Here is a 23,605-nt window from a genome sequence, read left to right on the forward strand (position 1 = left end):
CAAAAAAAATCCCATGGGATTATAATTATCCCATGGGATTTTTAATATCCCATGGGACAAATTAAAATCCTATGGGATTCTAATTATAAATATATAGATATAAATATACAGTAATGTGTATGTTACAATGTATTCTATTTGGTATTAAATTATTATAAGATGAATCTTTTTAATTGAATATCTTTTTTTCTTTGGAAATGTTAATTTAGCATATTGTTCTATAACTGTTCAAAACTAAACTTTTAGACAACAAAGCAGATAATATAAGTATCAATATATGTTTATCATGAATTATAGAATACTTTCTTGAAACACAATTATTTACCATTTGAAACCAATAAAAACTCTATTATTAAGCTTAACATACTAGTAACTATTTAAGTAAATCTATTTTTTTCACAATATCCCTCCACACAAAACATTAATAGTTTCTTATCATCCAGCATTGTTTGATGGTATAGTACGCTTTTTGGTCATCCAGCACAGAACTTTGACATTATTGTGGTTTCAATATTTTTTTATATTTAAAAGAACTTCAAATCATTGACTGAGTAATGAAAATAATAACTGATCCAACTTTTGTCTTTGAATTTATTCTGGTCTTGTTTCTATGTTTTCTCCATTTATTCTAGGTGGTGAATTTCAATCCTTCTGAAAAAGAACCAATAAAATCTAAAGTAATGTATTATACAGAATTGTTTGCATACATGTAGCAATAATATGATTTTCAATAAAAATAGCTATGCGGTATGGATTTTACTGATTGTTAAAGATTGTCCAGTGTCATCAGTTGCTAACCTCCTACGTCCATTGGTCTCTGATGGAGGATTGTCAAATTAGCAATATACCACATCTTCCTATTCTAATACTATATAACAATCGATTAATTTCTTCTTCTTTATAACATTTGGGTATTTTCCAAAGTTATATACATAATATATATACTGAAAATTCAGAAATTATTAAATGCGAGGTTTTTTTTATTGCGAAAAATGCAAAAGAGTTGTAAACGCAATAATTTAAACTCGCATTATGAAATATTGTATATGGATTAAACAGGATTTTTCTCAAAATCGTAAAATTTAAAATTGCATTTAAGTCTAAAATGACAGAATCGAAATAATAAATGCACGCAATAATTTATGAATTTACAGTTTAAAGATCAATGTTAAAACTTTAGACAACTATATTAACATTCCATTATTCACAAGAATTTGCAATATATTATACAAAATGCAGACAACAGAAACAATATTTCTTTAAGCTTTTGAAGTTCTGACAGATTTCAATTTGTGTTTTATTTCAATGACAAAATACCTTGAACTCTTTGAACATATTGAAATTATAACATTGATACAAAAAAAATTATATTGTTTTATCCTTATTTTTTGTGTTGTTGGCTTGCTGTCTCATTTTAATATACATTTATGCATACATCAATAATCTTCTTCTTAATTTGATAATCTCAAAACATTATAGTTCTATCAAATAACTTATTACCAAGTTCAAAAACACCAATATGTTTGATATTAATTTTAAGACATGTATAAATGTTCCAGACCATACCAGTATTTGGACCTTACGTTAACGGTCCAGAACATAAAAGTATACACTAAGACTTACAGTCCCACCATATGTGTACAGTCAGACCATTTGAGTATACTTGTACTGTCTAGTACCAGCTCGACCAAACCTGTGTTTTTATTTCAATTGAATTAAACTTTTTGTATTTATCTATTAAAGATTTCAGTTATGTTGATCTGTACTGTACATTTGTTTCTAATAAACTTGACCAACTTCTTAAAATTGGGCAGACAGTCCAAATACTTGTATGTTCTGGAACATAAACATGATTAACAAGCATTTGGAAGGATGTCATGCTAGAATCCCATTAATATTGAGTACTAAATTTTGAGTATATACATGTAAATCCACAAGTTACTTACTGAAATTCATGGCGAACACTCACCAAAAACTTAAAAGAGGATACAATTAAGAGGAAAGACTGGACAGATGAATGCACTAACACTATCAAAACAGAGCATAAAACTTACCGAAAACAATATGTTTTACATTTATCCTTCAGGAGCAGGAGAATTGAAAAGTGTTTTTTTTTCTTTCTCTGCCGTCCATCATATAACCTTTGAATTCATTCATGCAAAATATGAAAATCTGCAAAGGTAGGACCTTGAACCTCAGTTTATACACATTTTGAATTTTGAACTGCATACTTGTCCTTTTCATCTTGCTGACAACCTAAACATAAAAAAATTATAAAAACATAATTCTAGATTGACTTTGTGTTTTTTTTTTGTTGGTACAAACAATTTTCCCAACTTTAAAACGAAAACATCATCACCAAAAAGGAGGTCATACTTACCTCCGAAATATTTAAACAAACCGAAATTATTACTTGATTAAGATCTTGTCGTAAATTAATGGCATAGATACTCTTATTTTTGAAAACTTGATGTCTATTGCATACTTATATTCCTTTGTACTAGAGTATGCATATAAAGATGGACTCCAAGGACTTTCATGTTAAATAAGCATGATTAATTTTACAGTTTCTCAGCTCTATGTGAACATTTTGAGAGAATCTTGCAATACTGTATATTCTGATATTCAGAACTTATTGTGAGGTTTTTATTAATACAACTGAAAGCTGTATCTCATTTTCATTTCTGATACATCTCATTTTCATTTCTGATACATATTTATGAGCTGAAGACCAGTGGCGAAATTTTCTCACTGCATTGAAGACCCATAGGTGACCTTCGGCTGTTGTCTGCTCTTTGGTTGGGTTGTTGTCTCTTTGTCAAATTCCCAGTTTCCACTTCCCATTTTATAACATGTATGCTGATTTTTCTTAAATTACAATATTTAATCATGCAATTTTGTCCATTATTGAAAATATGGTAAGCAAAAATAAATGCACAAAAAATTTAACATTGTTATATGTAAAAGGCTTTTTTTTAAATTCAAAACAGTTGCCTACACTGTTAATTTCCTTGTTTGATTTCAAATTTTTAAAGCCTTTAAAGCTAGCTAGATGGTATGCCAGGGCGGATCCTGCCATTTTAAAAAGGAGGGTTCCCAACCCAAGACAAAGGGGATGGTTCTATATTCATTTGATTTGTTTTATTGTCCCATATAAGAATATATATGGTATAGGGGTGGGGATCTTAACTGTTAACATGATAACAGCACATTCTCAAATTGAACGGGATGGGGTGACCCCCAGGGAGTTCCCTTTCATTTTATTTCATTAATTTTATTGTCCCCTACAAGAATATATATGGTTTAGGGGTGGGGATCTGGATCGTTCATAAGATAATAGCACATTCTTAAATTGAAAAGGGTGGGGTAACCCCCAGGGACCTCCCTTTAATTTCAATCGATTTGTTTTATCGTCCCATTCAAGAACATATATGGTATAAGGGTGGGGATCTGGACTGTTAACATGATAACAGCACATTCTCAATTTGAACGGGGTTAGGTGACCCACAGGGACTTCCCTTTCATTTTATTTCATTAATTTTATTGTCCCCTACAAGAATATATATGGTTTAGGGGTGGGAATCTGGATCGTTCACAAGATAATAGCACATTTTCAAATTGAACAGGGTGGGGTACCCCCAAAGACCTCCTTTTAATTTCATTTGATTTGTTTTATCGTCCCATTCAAGAACATATATGGTATAAGGGTGGGGATCTGGACTGTTAACATGATAACAGCACATTCTCAATTTGAACGGTGTTGGGTGACCCACAGGGACTTCCCTTTCATTTTATTTCATTAATTTTATTGTCCCCTACAAGAATATATATGGTTTAGGGGTGGGGATCTGGATCGTTCACAAGATAATAGCACATTCTCATATTGAACAGGGTGGGGTAACCCCCAGGGACCTCCCTTTAATTTCAATCGATTTGTTTTATCGTCCCATTCAAGAACATATATGGTATAAGGGTGGGGATCAGGACTGTTAACATGATAACAGCACATTCGCAATTTGAACGGGGTTGGGTGACCCACAGGGACTTCCCTTTCATTTTATTTCATTAATTTTATTGTCCCCTACAAGAATATATATGGTTTAGGGGTGGGGATCTGGATCGTTCACAAGAAAATAGCACATTCTCAAATTGAACAGGGTGGGGTAACCCCCAGGGACCTCCCTTTAATTTCAATCGATTTGTTTTATCGTCCCATTCAAGAACATATATGGTATAAGGGTGAGGATCAGGACTGTTAACATGATAACAGCACATTCTCAATTTGAACGGGGTTGGGTGACCCACAGGGACTTCCCTTTCATTTTATTTCATTAATTTTATTGTCCCCTACAAGAATATATATGGTTTAGGGGCGGGGATCTGGACTGTTAACATGATAACAGCACATTCTCAAATTAAACGGGGTGGGGTGACCCCCAGGGACTTCCCTTTCATTTTATTTCATTAATTTTATTGTCACCTTCAAAAATAGATATGGTTTAGAGGTGGGGATCTGGATCGTTCACAAGATAATAGCACATTCTTAAATTGAACAGGGTGGGGTAACCCCCAAAGACCTCCTTTTAATTTCATTTGATTTGTTTTATCGTCCCATTCAAGAATATACATGGTTTATGGGTCCGGGACTCCGGGGATCTGGACATTTACAAGATAATAGCATATTCTCAAATTGAAGGGGGTGGGAATTACCTCCCATGGACCCACCCTCTCTTCTTTCTTCCCCCCAAAATACCCTTTAATAGGCCCCAATGCACAGATAGTTTACATTATTTTCGCTTGATTTACACTTTAGAATATATATTATACACTATACAGGTGTAATTTTTTAAGATAATACAACTGAAGACCACAGTCATGACAGTGGTGGATCTAGTCCGAGATTACTCTGACGTCCGACTGCTGTTTTGCCAGACAAGCTGGGGCCGTGGGACGTCAGAGCTTGTCCCATATCAAAAAGTGTCTGGCAAAACAGCCGTCGGACGTCGGAGTAATCTCGGACTATTGTGGATCCAGAATTTTTCATAAGTGGGGGCCCACCGACTTCCTAAGAGGGGCCTGCTCCTGCCATGCTTCAGTGATTCCCTTTTTAATCAACCAATTTTTTTCCCAAAAAGGGGGCCCTGAACTCGGACTAACTATTTAGGCCAGTGGTGGATAATAGTGTGCGTGCATTAATCTTCTATACCTTCTTAATCAATATATTCAAATACTGACGGGAAGTGTTGTAATGTATTAATGTCATCAATGTATTATTTGAGACCACCGTGCTATTTACATGTGGGATCGAGAATGCAGGGGAAGGAAACTTGTCAATTATGTTTATTTTTAAGCCAAAATAAAATCAGCCGCCGTAAAATTAACCTTGGGTAATCCTCAAATTGATGCAAGAGGCTTAACGGGCTGACTACTAAATACATATCTTAATCTCAAAATAACTCGGCAGCGTCAAATAACAGTTGATGTAAGGCTCGTCTCGGAAAAGGGGGGGGGGGGTGTCTTTTTTTCTGTCTTCTTTTTTTTAGTTATATTTTTAAAAACTTACACTTTTTTCCATTATTCTCTTTCTTTCACTATTCTTTATTCCTTTTTTTTTCTTTGTACTTTGTTCTCTATTCTGTTAATTAACATCCATACCCTCTTATGTGGACTTACGGTAGTTTATTTTTTAGTTCTGGCAGAGATATTAGATACAATACAGTGGCGAATCCAGAAATTTTCATAAGTGGGGGCCCACTGACTAGCCTAAGAGGGGGCCCGCTCCGGTCACGCTTCATTGATTCCCTATATAAGCAACCAAATTTTTTCTCAAAAAGGGGGGGGCGGGCCCCTGGCCCCCTAAATCCGCCTCTGCAATATATACAGTTGTATGTCTCTGGTTCTGGTATTATGCGATAAGTCAATTTCTTTCTCATGCAGTGTCATAAAATATATTGGTTTTATGCATATCAGCCAAGATTATGCGTAAAATTTCAATAAACAATTCAACACTATATACACGTTATGTGAATTTTATTAAAATCGATGATGAACATGAATTTGGCAGCTAGTGCCCCTTAAACAGGCAAAGTTCAATTAACAAATCTGATCTACTGACATTCAACACCAAATTACTTACTTGCTACATATATTGATATGTGATTGTATATTGCCAATACCTCAAAATCGTGAATACGGCATTTGAGGTGTTGGCCGCTATGTTTGATACGGGGTCACCGGTGGCGGCTTCGAGGCAGAGAAAAATGCAGGTAAAACTTTTAAAAATGTATTGTTAGTTCAGTGTTATACCTTTAACATGAATTTGCATATAGAAAAAATAAAATATCTCATTCGATGTAATTTTTTAGTTTATTTTTCATGATGACGGGTAAATTAATTTGTTGTGTTTTGCAGTTCACGAATAAAGAAAATTATTTTATAGTTGCGTTATTTTCTGTAACAAGTTCGATTTTTGTTGTTTTTCAGTGTGATTCTTTTATCTCTCTCTAAATCAAGTTTTTAAACAAACACAATGTTAACTGAATATCAAATTTTATTGAATTTGTATATCTTTATTCTCAACAAACCATTATACAAGAGAAGACAATTATGTACAATATTCAGTTTAACCTTAACGAAGACTTAGTCGTGGTTTGAACGGATTTCGTGTCAATAAACTGTCTTCGAAATAGTCTTTCTCGCTTTAACAAAAATCTTTTTTACAATTAAGTTTAGAATTTTACTACAATCTAACTTACATATTGAAAAAATTATACCCAAAATATAAATAATTATACCCAAAATATCATAATTTTCCACAACAAAAAACGGAGACGAAAACGGAGACAAGTTCATTTTCAGAATTTATTTTCACATTGAAATTCGTTTCAGGCTTGTGAAACTGGACAAAACGACTTTAATTAGAGCAACAACAAAAACTTAATAAATGCGGATTTCTTAAAACATTCGTATAACTCTAAAATAAAATTCCCGGACAAGTTCGATAAAAATGAGAAGTAACATCCAACTACATGTATATGAGTTTGATTGTTTGAAAAGTACGGCTTTTACAGTTGAGAACGGGTTCCATATACAAAACTTTTATTAATATAAATTCTTGAAAAGTATGAACATTTATTTCCCTTTTCAGACTCGTGCAAAGAATAAATTACTGGTCCAGGACAGGATAATAAAATTAAGAATAAAACTAAAAAATTTATGGAACGAAATTTTAATCAAATACGAAAATCTTAAAACATCGTGATATTCATTTTAAACGTCACACTATTACTTCCCGCATGGTCACACTGTACTAACAACACAATCTATAAACAACAATAAAGATAATCCAATCAATTTTGTTGATTGGATAATTCATGGCTCAGTAGTTGTGTAATCAGTGACACGTGCCCTCATTATTTTATAAGAATTAACATATCTATCTAAGTTCGATTTCAAATTCTACCAAAATTTTAACTCTAAAATAAGAAGCGTATAACGAATATATATACATCCATCATGTATGTCATGAGTGCCCCCAGGAGGTCCTGGGCGGTGTTTAGACGTAACGTTATTCGTCTGGCGGCTTCAAATATTTTTTTTTTATCAATAACTGATACACAAGGAGACATTTTTGATTTTTGACTGCATGAACCCAAGTTAATTAGCAAACACAAATTAAGAAACAAAATCGTTTACAATTATAAATTTTATAGAAGGAAAAAAAAGGGGGGGGGGGGGGGGTAATAAACAAATTTTATTTACGCTCACATAATTCTAAAAAGTTTGCATATGTAAGCTCTCTATAGATAATGTTAAATTATTTCAGGAGTTTTGAAAAAAGAAGATATACAGTTTAATTTCGACTAAAATAGTGATTCTTTTTATAGAATTGTGATCTCCAAGCGGCCCACATCGAATAAGATCTATATTTCTCAACGTTTTCAAAATGAAATAACTTGAATTGAAAACTTCCCAACTGTGAAAATTTGTTATTTCTAAACGTATTTAATTATTAATTCGGAAAGAAAAATTTATCTAGCATATTCATATATTTTTATAAATTTTTCCAAGGAAACCTTTTTTTGGCAAAGTTTACTTCTATGTGTTTATAACGATCACCAGAGACATATTATCTGTCATCACCAATTAGTCCTAACAAGGAGGTTATATTAGAAGGAGAGAGGACGAAAGACGATAATTACACATAAAATGTTACCGACTTTTCTGTAAGTGGGTGTTAATTAGTTGAGATCGACTCTGTCACAGAGGGATATTTTGTCCTAAGTAAATACCCATGTAAGAACGGAAACACCCGAGGTGTCATAAACTGACCGGATATACAATTATTGAATGTTAATCAGTTTTTTTGTGAAAATTTTTACTAAGTAATTAAAAATTAAAATTTTATGTTAACAGTTAACTTATTACCAATAGAAATAAAACGAATATCATAAACACCTATGCACTGCACTGTTACTAAAAAATCACCTGAACTTTAATGAACCAGTCACTGATAACAATCACGTGACATGTGCGATTTATCTAATAGCCCGAACTGCTCGCGGTAACAGCCCGGTACATCAGAGGGCCATGGCAAGTGGGTGATAAACATGTCGGTTTCTTTATAATTTTATCACTTTTCTCTGATCGAACTGCTATCCTGGGGATGCTAATTTTGTATCAAGCAGAGTGTTCACTCTCCTTCTAATATAACCTCCTTGGTCCTAACAAGGAGGTTATATATAACCTCCTTGGTCCTAATTATTATTATATTGAATATGATCATCGGTCATCCGTGACGTATTCCAAATAACGGCGCATGCCGATAGATAGATAGTTTATTAATTAGCGTCTCGCCATTTAAATTTCATCAAGGGGACTTCATTAAACCAGTTACTATACAAATCCTTGATAAAAACTATCATATGTACATGTACTTATTAATATTTTTAAAACAAATTACGAAAACGTTTAGTGTAAAAATCACCGAATATAAATGTTTCTTTCTGCCTAAAATATATTTGCAGGTTTTGGCATAACCACCCCCTTTTTTGAACGATCAATGCATTTGAATGGGGACACATGGTTGGAACCACCCCCTCCCCCCTTATCAGACCAAATGACTTCCCAATTAGGAGAGGCGGGTTTAGTTCCCCCCCTAAATCATGGGAAACAAATGGTAGATTATATAGGGAATCACGGAAGCATGACTGGACGTGACCCCTCTAAGGTAGTCAATGAGCCCCCACTTATGAAAATTTCTGGATCAACCATTGCTTAGTTCTAGTTATCTTTGGTCCTAGTGTGAAATAAAGCCAAAGGGTCTTTTTAAACACATCTCATACATGTATACGTTTTCTCACCTTTTTTTCATGCAAAATTGAAATTATGTTTACTCAGTGCGCAATTACTGTAGTTTATATTTGCTACTTTTCTTCTTAATTTCATATAAATGATGTTTTGATTTTTTTTTCTTCGAAAAATTAGTGGTGTTGAAATAGGGAATGGACACAGATACCTTATCACATTTAACAACAGAAATGTTGTATAATGTCATCAATCTGTATTACACGTAGACAGGATGTTCTGTAGAAAACTATACGTTATACACACCCGAGAATACACGCACTGTCGTAATGGAAAATTACTGTATGTTAAAGTTACCTGTAATCAGCTTTGCAACACCATGTCATGACAGTTCAAAAAGATTTTCTTCAAATCAAAATGGAATATTCATTTTTTCTTTAAGATTTAAAACTTTAAAAAGTAGACTTTGACAAAATTATGAAATACAAAGAATTGAACAATTTAAAATCGTATTTTAACAAAGATTTAGATATAATTTTACAACGATCCTAAAATAATATTCAAACGAACGTTGAATCAAACGATATGAACCTACGCAGTTTTATATTAAAATACTGACACACACCAGTTTGCCATCTCAGTGTGCAAGGCAAGGGTGCTTGGTGAGGTGCTGAAACTCGATGTACATGTATCATTAGTTACAGTTCTGTTGGATTTGACTGCCATTTTACAGAGACTTTCTATTCTTACTGTTGTCAGTTAGTATAGACTGTTCCTGGCTTAGAATGATTCTCTGCTCAGCAAATGGTGCGTAATTAGCATTTGATTCAAATTTCTTGTAGAAGTAAAAAACACAAATTAATGTATTTAACAACTTTCTTCAGGAGCACAGTCTGTATTTTCGTAAATAACTTCGAGATTTATGTCATTGTGGATCGCAAGTTTATTCTGCTGCTCGATCTATGCTAATCGATGTTCAAGTATTTCATATTTATATTTATTCGTGAGGCCCTCGTCATCATTTATAATCACTAAAAGATTTAATAATTATAGCGAAAAAAATGCGAAACATGGGGGAAATAATATATTTTTAGTAGCATTATTATTTTAAAATCTTAAGGGGTTCCCCGGCCGTTACTTGAAAATTTAACTCTAAAATGAGAAGTGTATAACGAATGTATACATCCATCCTGTGTGCAGATACGACGACTATATAGGTGACTGGTCCTGAGTGCACTTTGTATGTCCTGCATGTGTGCACTCAGGATGTCCTCCTGAGCGGTGTTTAGACGTACCGGGAAAATATTATCTGATTCAGGATCAATTCATCGGTTACACTCCCCTATCACCAGTGAATCTGTTTTGCTGACATTCTGAAAAAGTATTGTGTAGTCCATGTGTAAGTGTTGACTCTCAATTTACACATGTGATTTTTATATCCCCGCTTTAAAAAAAAAAGGGGGGGGGGGGTATACTGTTTTACCTCTGTCTGTCCTTCCGTCAGTCCGTCCGTCCCATGAATATTTTTCGTCGCATTTTTCTCAGGAACTACAATACAAGGATTTCTGAAATTTGGTTTCAGGGTTTATCTAAGTCAGCTATACTGTGTGATGCGTTTTCAGATTGATCACCTGACAACTTTCTGTTTACCGAACACTTGTATCGATATGATTTTACACATGATAGCCAAGTTGAAAATTTTCGTCACATTTTTCTCAGGAACTACAATACAAGGATTTCTGAAATTTGGTTTCAGGATTTATATAAGTCAGCTATACCGTGCCACGGTGTGTTGCGTTTTCAGATTCATCACTCAACAACTTTCTGTTTACCGAACACTTGCATATTTTTAAACTTTTAATAATATCCACTTGCGGCGGGGGTATCATCAGTGAGCAGTAGCTCGCAGTTTCACTTGTTTTAACATTCCCCGGACTTCTGCAAAAAACAATTATTCAGTTCACTGATTAAGATGGAAGGTAAACGAGCAGAAAGTCACAGGACATTCCGACAAAAAGTTACAGGACAAAAAGTCAGACACATGTCAGACTAGTCCAAATAATTATGACGTCTGGCAAGGCTATTTTATTTTTTTTCTGGGACGCCTTCCTACATCTCAGAAAAACGTCATAATTATTTGGACTAATGTCAGACATAAAGTCACAAAGTTGATAGGACAAAACATGCAAAAAGTCACAAACAATTTGTTGACAATTGTTTGAATATAAACGAAAAAGATTTTGAAATATCTTCTTTTCATTACATATACTCATTTTTGATTTAAGGAAATTATTCATAATATAAAAAAAAAATGCATGCAAATGTAATCAAAAGCTGCACACAAACCTAATGATTTTTGTGCGCAAATGTAATGGTAATGTGTGCAAACCTAATGCACCGATTTATTTGTTTTTAATAAATTTAAATTACATTTAAGTTGCTACATCATGTTCATGTATAAAACTTCAAGAAAAATACAAAAAGAGTGTTTTCTTGTTCAAAGAAAAATAATCTCAAAACTGAATTGTGACTTTTTGTCCTGTGACAATGTGTGACTTTTTGACCGTGACATTTTGTCCTGTGACTTTCTGTCCTACATTCAGGTTGAATAGGGGAGTTTGGTTGACCCTGTCTCCCTCTATCTGAGACTTCTATCTCAGTGATGAGCTTTATGTTTCATGTATTGTGCTTGTCATATATGTATGTGGGATAAAAGCTCTACAGAGCTTATGTTGTATTGATATATGTATAACCGACAATAAATAAATCTTTTTTGATAGCCCCTAACAAGTAAGAATTAGGTGACTTCTTTTTGTTTTGACATCTTGCAAGGGTTTTTATAACCCCGTTTTAAAATTATACCCCAACTTTAAAAAAAAGGGGGGGTATACTGTTTTACCTCTCTCTCTGTCCATCCATCCTTCCGTCAGTCCATCAGTCCGTCCGTCCGATGAATATTTTTTTGTCCCATTTTTCTCAGGAACTACAATACAAGGATTTCTGAAATTTGGTTTCAGGGTTTATATAAGTCAGCTATACCGTGTGATGCATTTTCATATTCATCGCTGGACAACTTCCTGTTTACCAAAAACACTTGTATGATTTTACACATGATAGCCAAGTTGAAAGTTGAAAACTAACAACCCTATTTATGTACTAAAAATTGAAGAACAGATATGTTACACATAAACAAACGACAATCACTGAATTATAGGATCCTGACTTGGAACAGGCACATCCATAACAAATTGGCAGGGTATAAGGAACATTGAAAATGTTTAGTTTTTGTGGTTTGGTCTATTTTCCGGATACTGTAAGCAATAAGGCCCCTTTATTTAGAGAATGAAAAGATTGAAAGATGCACATGTCTGTCTGCCATATTTTATATGAACTTGACCTCATTTTCATGGTTCATTGGTCAATGAAACACTGCATTGTTTTGTCAGTTTATCATATATGTTTAAAGTTACAGGTAGATTATATTTGGTAAATATGAAACAATTGTAAGGTGTGCATGTCTGAATGTCAGATTCTTATAACCATGACCGCATTTTATGGTTCTTTGGTCAATGATAAGTTTTCTTGGTTTTGTCATTTTATCAGATTTTCTAAGCATAGGTCTACTTGTTGTTGTATAGAATGACTACAAGGTATCATATAAAAAAAGAAGATGTCTGCCTGCCAGGGTTAATTTTACTGTGACCTCATATTCATAGAATAATGATAATATTCATGATATTGAACAGCAAGAATGATGAGTAAGTTGACGTTATATACAAATAAGGCAAAATTTTCAGTTGCCTACTAATTATGTAATAGTAGTTATTCCATATTGGTATTATTTTAGTAGGTTTCTCTATACGAATTGGATTTTGAACAAAAAAAGCATATTCACCTGGGAAAGTGTTATTCACCTGGGAAAGTGTTATTCACCGCGCTTAACATCAGGCGCTTTTACATGCAACGTTATGGTAAAATGTTTCATGTAAAATATTTGTTTTGATATATGTTTTCTTCTCTCTGAATATGGAATAAAACAATTACTGGCTTTTGTTTCGGTAAATATGGGGTTTAATTGACGCTTGAAAAACTGATATTCACTTCGGACATCAGCCTCAGTGAATATCAGTTTTTCAAAAGTCAATAAAACCGCATATTTACCTTATCAAAAGACAGTAGTTGTATATTATTTTTGTCATTAAATGAGGTTTACCCTTTTATGTGTAGGGCAAGAAGCAAGAACATTAAAGATAAAGGCGAAACTATAAACAGAAGAAATTATCAACAAAATTAGATTTACAGAGGTCAACAAAGCCTTAATGGTAAGTCCACTGTTATAAAAGTTTTTGTCCTTGAATAATGATTAAATACTTATAAAAATAAGATGTGGTATGATGAATGAGAAAACTATCCATCAGAGTTCAATTTAGTGGATGTAAGCATTGAAATTACTTATTAGAGGCCATTGATGACCTGTAAGTATAAATGAGAAAACCCATACCCTATACATGTTATAGTAATCTATAAAAGACAACACTAACCAAATTTGAAACAAAGCATCAATTCGAACGTCAAATATACCAGACTAATTTATAAAAGCAAAAAATTATGAAAAATAAAAATGACGGATATGAACCAACATCAACCACTGAACTATGTACAAGCTCCTGATATTGGACGGGTATAATATGGCTGGGTTGATATAAAAATAAGAAGCACTAAGCAGTCTGATTTCCAATGAGACATTTCTCCAATAGAGATCAAATGACATTTAAGGAGACTCTAGGGTATAACAATTTCAGAAAAATATTTAATATTTTTTTTTCATAAGTCATTTTATTTATAACTTTATTAGTTGTTACTTTATCATATGGTACACCAAATCATTCAAAACAATCAATTCGGTTTGGCCCCAGATGACTTTTAAAATGTATATATCATTGGAAAAGCTCCAAATTAACTCCCTTTGGTGCAAAATGCCATTTTTTGGCATTAGAAATGTAATATCTTTTTTAACTCATCGGTGGCCTATATTTTTTATTATAATTTTTAAATAAGCTGTACTTAAACTAAACTATTATAAAATTTCAGCGATTTCTGTAATTTAGTACTTGAATATTCAAATGAAAGTTTATCATAATATTCATAAACATGATAAAATAGCCATTTTATTGATCTCTTCACTGATAATTTTTGATTTTTTTGTATTTGTAGGTCAGACATCTCGATTTTTATGGTCATCAAGTCAACAGATCAATACTGAACGGAAAACTTAAAGTTGATATTTTTCTCCATAATGCGACTTTTTATTAATTTGAAATGGAACGTGTTTTTTCCTACATTTATTTGAAAGAGGAAATTTCAACATGATGACTATAAACAAAAAGGAGTCATATCATCAAGATCATTGATGCACAAGAACTTGATCATATAAATACAACAATGTAATTATCAATTGAAAGATGGAACGAATGAACAAAATATTAGTATGTTGTTGTCCAAATAAACTTGCTTTGTCTTCTCATTTGAATCTCTCCATTCAATAAAGATGTACCGAGGAAGATCTTTGAAGAACAGATTGAAAAAATGATTTGTCTAAGAATTGCAGGAATATTCTAGTGAATGAAATTATTTATTGACTTCACTCTTAAATAGTGGACTGAATAATTGTACATAGCAAGTTGTGAATAAAGAAAACAAAAACTTTAACAGAAAGTGTTTATATTATAAATTTGCAAATATGAGCATACTATTATGTACACCACAAAGGTATATAATTCAAGTTGTTTGCATATACAAGTATTGCAATGAAACTATAACAAAGAAAATCTTACCTCATGAAAAGAGTAAACTATTCAGTCAGAATATGAAATATTTTTTCAGTTCTATTTTTCATGATAATAGAATAAACAAGACAATAATTTCAAAACAATATTTTTTCATTTATTTAGACATTTCATCATTTTGTTTTAGTGAAAGGACTCTACTCTTTGACTGTAAATATTATTATACATTCCAAAATAAGAATAATCTTTATTGTCATATAAACAAATATAAAAACATGTTTGTGACAAAATTAAAAACAAAAATATATATATGTATATATAAAAAATATAAAAAAACTTGTATACATTTAAAACATTTTAGTACCAAACAGCATTCATTGTAACATACACATAACTTTATATTTATATCTATATATTTATAATTTTAATCCCATTGGATTTTATTTTGTCCCATGGGATATTGAAAATCCCATGGGATAGTTATAGTCCCATGGGACAACAAATATCCCATGGGACTACAATTATCCCATGGGACAAAAAAAAATCCCATGGGATTTAACCAAAATCCCATGGGATAATGGTCAATCCCATGGGATTTTGCCCTGTCCCATGGGATATTGAAAATCCCATGTTTTTAAAAATCAAATAGCAAAATAAAAATGCTAGTAACAGTAGAAAACCAATGAAATTATTGAATCCCATGTAATTCTGCACATTTTGGTTATATTCATGACATTGTAGCTCTTGTTTGAGGCGACAGCGGATTTGCAAATGAGTGTTTTGCAAATTAAAAGTGTCCAGTGTTTAAGGTTGTTTTTCAATTTTGTTTATCTATTTGTTGAGTTTAGTCCATTATTTATGCGATTAAATATTTGTTTTCCTAATATAGATAAACAATAACTATCGGACCATGAATCCTAAAAATCTGGAAAACAGATAAAACAATATCAAAATACTTTGTAAAATGTAACTTTTCTTGATGCAAAGCTGAATGTCACATATTAAACAAGACCATCTTCTACAATTTAGTTGTTTACCAGTTTGCAATAGGTAAGAATTGTCTTAACATTTTTATCTAAACATTTAATTGTCAATAAAAATGAGTTTCCGTAAATATGTCTTTTAAACCCTACTTTAGTTATAGAATTCTATAAGAAATATACGGCAAAGTTTAAAACGCCGTTACCAATTTTGCAATCTTTACCTATAATATAGATATAGAAAGATGTGATATGAGTGCCAACGGGACAACTCTTTATCCAAGTCACAATTTGTAAAAGTACGGTCTTCAACACGGAGCCTTGGCTCACACCGAACAGTAAGCTATAAAGGGGCCAAAAAATTACTAGTGTAACACAAATCAAACGGGAAAACCAACGGTCTAATCTATATAAAAAATAAGAAACGAAACCACGTATGAACCACATCAACAAACGATAACTACTGAGCATCAGGTTTCTGACTTAAGACAGGTGCAAACAAATGCAGCAATTTTAAAAGTTTTGATAAGCGCCACCTTTCATCGTTATCTAAAAAAAAATAGTGTAACATAACAACATAGAAAGACACACTATAAAATATCAAATGTAATGACTTAGGGGGTCTCGCGGGTATAAATCTTCTTTTGTTTAAATATAGGATTTCGTTACATTTTCTTATAAATTACCTTTATCATATCCTTAATAGAAAAATAAAATAGAAAATTTGGTCACCGTTCATTTAAGCTCACAATCTGCCTCCAGAAAGAAGAATACATTGTTGTTAATGTCCTATTTTCTGTTGAACTAAAAGGAAAAATAGAGGTGATATCGATTTAAAAAAAAGGACTAAATTACAGAAACCGCTTAAATTTTACATCACTAAGTTTATGTACAGCTTATTTGAAAATAACAATATAAATATAGGTCACCGATGAGTTAAAAAAAAAAGTAAAATCACAAAAATTCTGATCTTTAGAGGAATATCAATTCGGAAAGTCCATAATCACATGGCAAAATCAAATAGCAAAACGCATCAAAGGGGGATAATTTGGAGCTTTTTCAATAATATAAACATTCAAAAGTCATCTGAGGCTAAACCGAATCGATGTTTTTGATTGATTACTGTACCATACCATAAAATTATAACTAATAGCGTAAGTAATAAAATTTGTAATGAAAAACACAAATGTTTAATTTTTTGCTGATTTTTTTTTAACCCGCAAGCCTCCTTAAGGTGGCTCGGGACTTTTCAACTGCGCATAATTTCACGCATGAATTACAATAGTATAGTAAATTCGATACAATTTTCTTTAATATTTTAATTGTTTAGAGATGTTAAATCATTGTAGTTATGTGACTAACAGAATATTTTCGTTAATATCCGTATTTGTTAAAGGGTCAAAATGACATTTCACCCATTTTCACCATATTTCCCGCCAAATTTTTTGTTTTATGTTCTATGTTTTTATTGGCTCCTTCTTTGAAGCTATATTCCAGTTTTTATATTACAGTCTTGGACCAATTGTCATAGAACGTTTTTTTGATATTCCGATAAAAATATGTCAACACCTCTATTTTCCCTATCATTTCATTGAAAAATGGTCCCTTTTACATACATTTGTACCTGTTAAAAAGTACAATTTTGAGCTTAAATGGTCCGTGACCCCCTATTTTTTTCGACCAATTTGATTAATTTTAAAGAATAAAATAACCAAAAATACGGCACTTCTGATAGAAACTTCGAATAGAACCGAGTCACTTTAACTCTAAACACAACTGAACATACACTGAACGAATAAATTTGATCAATGACTAAATGTAAAATTATGTATAATTTGGTCACATATTGTTGTCAATATAATGGTATTATATGCGACTGCCATACAAGTGCGCAATTTATAATTAGCTGCCTATTAAATCAGATTTAATTCATCATTTTGAATATAAGTAAATGCCTGTACCAAGTAATGATCATGACAGTTTTTCATTTTCATTCGTTTATATGTTTGGTCTTTCCCCTTTTAAGAAGGGACTATAAATAAAGGCAACAGTAGTATACCGCTGTTCAAAACTGATAAATCCATGGACAAAAAACTAAATCGGGGTAACAAACCAAAACCGAGCGAAACGCATTAAATATAAGAGGAGAACCACGACACAACACCGATACGCAACACACACAGAAACGGACCAAGCATCAGACAAAACACCACGAGAATAACAAATATAACATGAAAACCAAATACATGAATTTGGGATAGACAAGTACCGTGCCACGTCTTATCTCAATATCTCAAACACAAACGACTCAACGTCAAAATGCAACACACAACTATCCGTTTCGAATTTTTCTTAGAGTTTGGTATTTTAATTATTATGCTTATTATCTGAATTATGTCTAATGATAAATTATGGGTTTTTATATTTAGAGTTAAGGAACGGATAATTACTTTTTTTTTAAAAGATTTATCGCTTACCAAACTCATAAACCTATATCCCGCCGCATTTTACTCCTGTCCCAAGTCAGGAGCCTCTGGCCTTTGATAATCTTGTATGGTTTTCTTTTTAATTTCAGTTCATTTGTATGTTTCTGAGTTTTCAATTTTCAATTAACAAGTACACATGTATGTTAAGCACCTGAAATCTAAACCTGTGAGCACTTGAGATCACCCCCAGTTTTTGGTGGGGTTCGTGTTGCTTAGTCTTTAGTTTTCTTTGTTACATTTTCATAGTCTTCTGAACTATTATTTGTCTGTTTGTCTTTTTATTTTTAGCCATGGCATAGTCAGATTTCAATCTTTGAGTTTGACTCTCCCTCTAGAATAGTTCTCCCCTCTTTTGTCTAGGAGCTTGCCGTAGCCCGCTTCCGGACGCGGGATTTATTCCGTAGACGGATCAGAAAGTATTCGCAACCATCTATAAATTCTGTATAGGGTGTCGTTTTATTGATGGTCGAGCGGTTGCCTATTCTGGCAAACATCTACTTCATTTGAACTTTGTTGGATAGTTGTCTCTTTGGCAATCAAACTATGTATATCTCTTTATTTCTAAAGATAAAGTTATTCATAAAAAAATGACGGAGCAGTTAATCTTGGTTGTTTATTTTTGTTGTTGCTTTACTACTAAGTAGATATGGACATAAAGGCAGATTTTGCATCACAAAAGAGTGAAAATTTCGTAGTCAACAAAACACTGGGTGAATATCAGTAAATCATTCATAAAGAACAAGAAGTCTTGAAGATGTATATTTTTGTATCTAAACAGTGGCAGCTGTTGCATGTCCAAATCGGTGAACCAGAGTCTGGAAACTGTTGGTATAAAATAAAGAATACTTGAATTAACAAAATAGACAAACAAATATATATATGGAAGTTACGAATCAAATATACTCTAACATCGTTAGGTTGATTTTCTAGGCACTTTAAATATATATATATATATATATATATATTCAACAACAGATGTGGGAACCTCATATAACGTCCAAGAGTAGCCAGTACGTTTTGATGATGGTTTTCAAAACTATATGCTGTCTTATTGATCAATATAAAAGAAAGTGGTCCATCTGTACCAAATCAGACTTCGAACAATATGTTATTAAGTCTGGCTAATACGTACTAGTTATTTGTTCTACATATATACTGTGTCATGTTATTCTTTAAATGTGTTATCAACCTTTCAGATTTTCATCTTAAAATATTTTAATTGTTCTGTCAGGGTTTCAAATTTTGTTATTATAATTTGTTGTATTTTCTATTCAAACTATTGGACAAGAAAGTTAACTGATGTTTCTAAAAACAGTTTCACGTGCCGTATATGAGATTTACTACTTTAAATTATGTCTTATAACTAAATTCATCGAACACAGTGTTTTGAATAGTTGAACAAATACTTGATATCAAACGACAAGGACATAGAATCTTCACAAATAGTCTACAATCAGATGCATTGCAAACTTGAGGTGACGAGACAAATATTACATTCAAACATGCTTTCAATGATAATATACGAATCTTCATTAATGTTTAAGAAATAATATAACCAATATATGTTTACCTTTTACAAATCAAAGGACATCCGAATTGAAGGAGATGATCTGATTGGATGAGTGTGTGACATTCAGTTTCACATGCCTGTTCAGTTGCACTAGCACCTAATGAACTAAATATTCCGTCTACTAGTTTTTTAAGTTCATCGGTTGCTAGTAAAGTATCTAAAATAAAAATTAAAATAATTGCAAAACCTTCAAAAGTGCTTATAACATAAATAATTTGTTTAGTTTCCTTATAAGTAAAATAATACAGATACCGAACTCCGTGGAAATTCAAAACGAAAAGGCAAAATCAAAAGCTCAAACTCATCAAATGAATTGAGAACAACTGTCATATTGCCAACTTACATGCATGTTCATGTGTAGAAAATGTTGGATTAAATATTGTTTTATAGCTAGAGCAAGCTCTCAATTGGGGACGTTTAATAACTTGTAATACTATATAGAAATATCTCATTTGTTGAAAATCATATTTTGACTTATAGTTTTCTTTTGTGACGCTAAGATGTATTTATCTGTATTTGGAAAATATTTAGGAATTTCGATCTTAAACACTGCTTTTCAACTTCGTAATTTATTTGACCTTTTTAACCTGTTTGGATTCAAGCTTCGCTGATTAGTCTCTCGTAGACGAGTTGAGCGTCTGGCGTATACTAGTATACAAAATTTAATCCTGGTACCTATGATGAGTTTTTTCAGACTGTTATATTCTTTCTTTTTATCTATACAAATAGTTTATACACTTCTTAAAAATTACGTCCCGAAGTTCCAATTACAATGCTATTAAATGGGATTTTGCCAATGTAACAGTAAAACTTAAAAAGGACAGCAGATATGTCTTTTTGATTGAACTTGAATTTTTGATTCTACATAAAACATTTAGACTATGTTAAACAGTGTTTTTCAATATGTTTTAATCAGTAAAAATCGTTTATACACTAATTTGCAAACAAAATAGAAAAATACCAAGAAACAATCAAATTTAATCATGCCGAAAATTGACCAGACTAATCGCAACTTAAACCATGGGTTCCTGATGCAAGTGTAGTACCGGTCATGTTGCTCTTCAAAGTATTCAAAATAACTTTTTCTTTATTAACGATCGATTTATATCCGTAGATAAGGTAGAAACATCGCTTTAAAAAATTATCAGAAATAATTAGGTTCAAGAACAATAAAACTTCATTTAATATATAATTAAATTTACCATGACAAGAGAATTGTGTTACAAAATGGTGTTTATGCAAAAATTTCAATTTTTGAAATGATCAGTATAAACACTTTTTTCTCTAAAACACAATATTATTTTATCCATAAAGTTTTCAACATAACACGAGAAAAAACGCTATACAGTATACCCAAGTTGTTTGTTACTCAATAAGTATATTTGAAATATATTACAGATAAAATAATATTTAATTTCACAAATTCTAAAGTTTGGGAATACCATTCGGAGAATAAAGATTTGCTTTGAAATACAAATCAAACCGGCAAATCACAGAAACTCCTTTCAAAAACATGGGATTTCTTTTCGAACTTCAAAAAGTAAAAACACAAGATGAACAACGTTTCGTCTACATAAGAAACTTCAGCGACGCACAGATCAAAATAGGTATAGATTGATCAAACTAATCGCAACTTAAGATTTAATCCACTATTTTTTATGATAGCAAATACCTGTAAAACAAGGTTTATTCCACTATTTTTTTATATTAGCAAATACCTGTACCAAGTCTAGATTAGTACAGTTGTTTTCTTTTCATTTGATTATTTGCACTGAGTTGCCATTTGATGAGGGACATTTTGTTATAAATATTCATTGAAGTTTTGTATTTTTGTCATATTACTTGTGAGGTGTACTACTACCAAATCAACAAAGCTATTACATATCTTAATATAAAAAGGTACACAAATATTGTAAAATAAAAATCTACGAAGGTATTTTGGTATTTAAACACACAAAAAGAAATCAAATATCTATCCATTTCATTTTTCATAAACGCTTTTCGGGATTTACATTGGTCCGGAACATGCAAATAAGAGTATTTGAAAGTTAATGATGTATAAGAAACGATTCGATTGTAGAGTTATATGACAGACTAAAAATGAACATAAAACCAGAAATAATTTATCTAAGGTCAACTTTGCGTTCAAGAGTTGAAACCTTAGTTTAACAGATCGTGTGCACTTACCAACTAGAAGTCTTTTCTGTGGCATGGAAAATACCACTGGTAGCAACAACAATAAAGCAAAAGTAAGTTTCATCTTCAAGGTTTTAACTGAAAATAGATAACAATAGTTTAATTGAATTATAACTCTTTGAAAATTCAAACCAAATGCAGTGTTTAATCAAGCAATGTCAATATCGGTTATATTTTGGAACTAAGTTTTCCAATGATAAGCAAGAGTCTGAAATGATCATAAGGATCATATGTTCACAAGAAAATGTTTCGACAAATAGTCATAACGGAAAAACAGCATTACTATAAAACTTTACCATATCACGTTTGATAAATGAATCAATGGTAAGATCAAGCTGTCGGAGGTTTGAAATGTTTGTATAGGAACATAAATTTCCAAGGACTACTATACATTCTCTGATATCTATATGAAGATGGACCAACATGAACAGAAAAATGACACAAAACGAAATAGATTGGTATGAAACATGGAGTATTAACATCTATGAATTATAGTCATTTATCGTCAGACCGTATTCAAACAAACGTTTATTAAATTAGTGCGAATAACTCGAAAAGGGCGCAAATATATACAAATAAACGAAACGATCTATTCTTATAATTATAAGAACATATTTTGGTAAATGTATCAGATGTGAGACGAAACAAATGATAAAGAAAAGGTCATATTTTGTTTTTAAATAAACTCATCATGGATACCAGGATTAAAATTACAGTGTGTAATTATTCTCCCCTTAATTCTCTCCTTTCTTTTTCCTTTCTTGATTCGGAATAAAAATAGGATGTGTAATGCATTTTGTATGGAAAGAATTTGTGGAAGGAGTGATACATGTATCGGAAAGTTAGACATAATCTAGCTTCATATACAAAAGAACTGTAACACATATGTAAAATATGAGAAGAATAGAATTTGATTGTTTCATTAATTTTTACTAGTATATGGAATCGAAGGATTTTATTTTGTGTGTTATACATTACTTTATGTTGATATATTTTTCTTTCAACGAAAATGCATTTAAGAGTCAAGTATGTTTCGACTCATCAAATGGCCTTACTAATTAACTAAATGTAATGGAATATGAGACCGACTGTTTTTAGTACGTTTAAACTCATGCTAAATATTATGAATACGTCTTACCTGCTTGCTGTAATTGAATGTGGTCTGAGACAGAATGAACGCATGCTTTGTCTTTTATAGTATTACAAACCTTTTAGTATTGATAACCTTTAAAGAACCTAGCACGTATGTACTTACACTTATAATCCTGCAGACATTCCACT

The 23,605-nt window shown here is 31.9% G+C and overlaps 2 long non-coding RNA genes across 2 annotated transcripts; one reads left to right on the forward strand and one right to left on the reverse strand.

Annotated features, from left to right (window-relative positions):
• Nucleotides 1–330: 330 nt before the first annotated feature.
• LOC139518525 (uncharacterized) lies at nt 331–5,254 on the reverse strand. Its single transcript, XR_011663394.1, has 3 exons — nt 5,207–5,254; nt 2,055–2,256; nt 331–651 (listed from the first exon to the last, which is right to left on the reverse strand). It is a non-coding gene; the product is annotated as an uncharacterized lncRNA (long non-coding RNA).
• A 5,358-nt stretch (nt 5,255–10,612) lies between these two features.
• LOC139520573 (uncharacterized) lies at nt 10,613–15,278 on the forward strand. The gene is made up of 3 exons (XR_011663921.1): nt 10,613–10,705; nt 13,534–13,628; nt 14,521–15,278. It is a non-coding gene; the product is annotated as an uncharacterized lncRNA (long non-coding RNA).
• The last annotated feature ends 8,327 nt before the right edge of the window (nt 15,279–23,605 follow it).

This window comes from Mytilus edulis, chromosome 4 (genome assembly GCF_963676685.1).
Source record: "Mytilus edulis chromosome 4, xbMytEdul2.2, whole genome shotgun sequence".
Classification (NCBI taxonomy): Eukaryota; Metazoa; Mollusca; class Bivalvia; order Mytilida; family Mytilidae; genus Mytilus; species Mytilus edulis.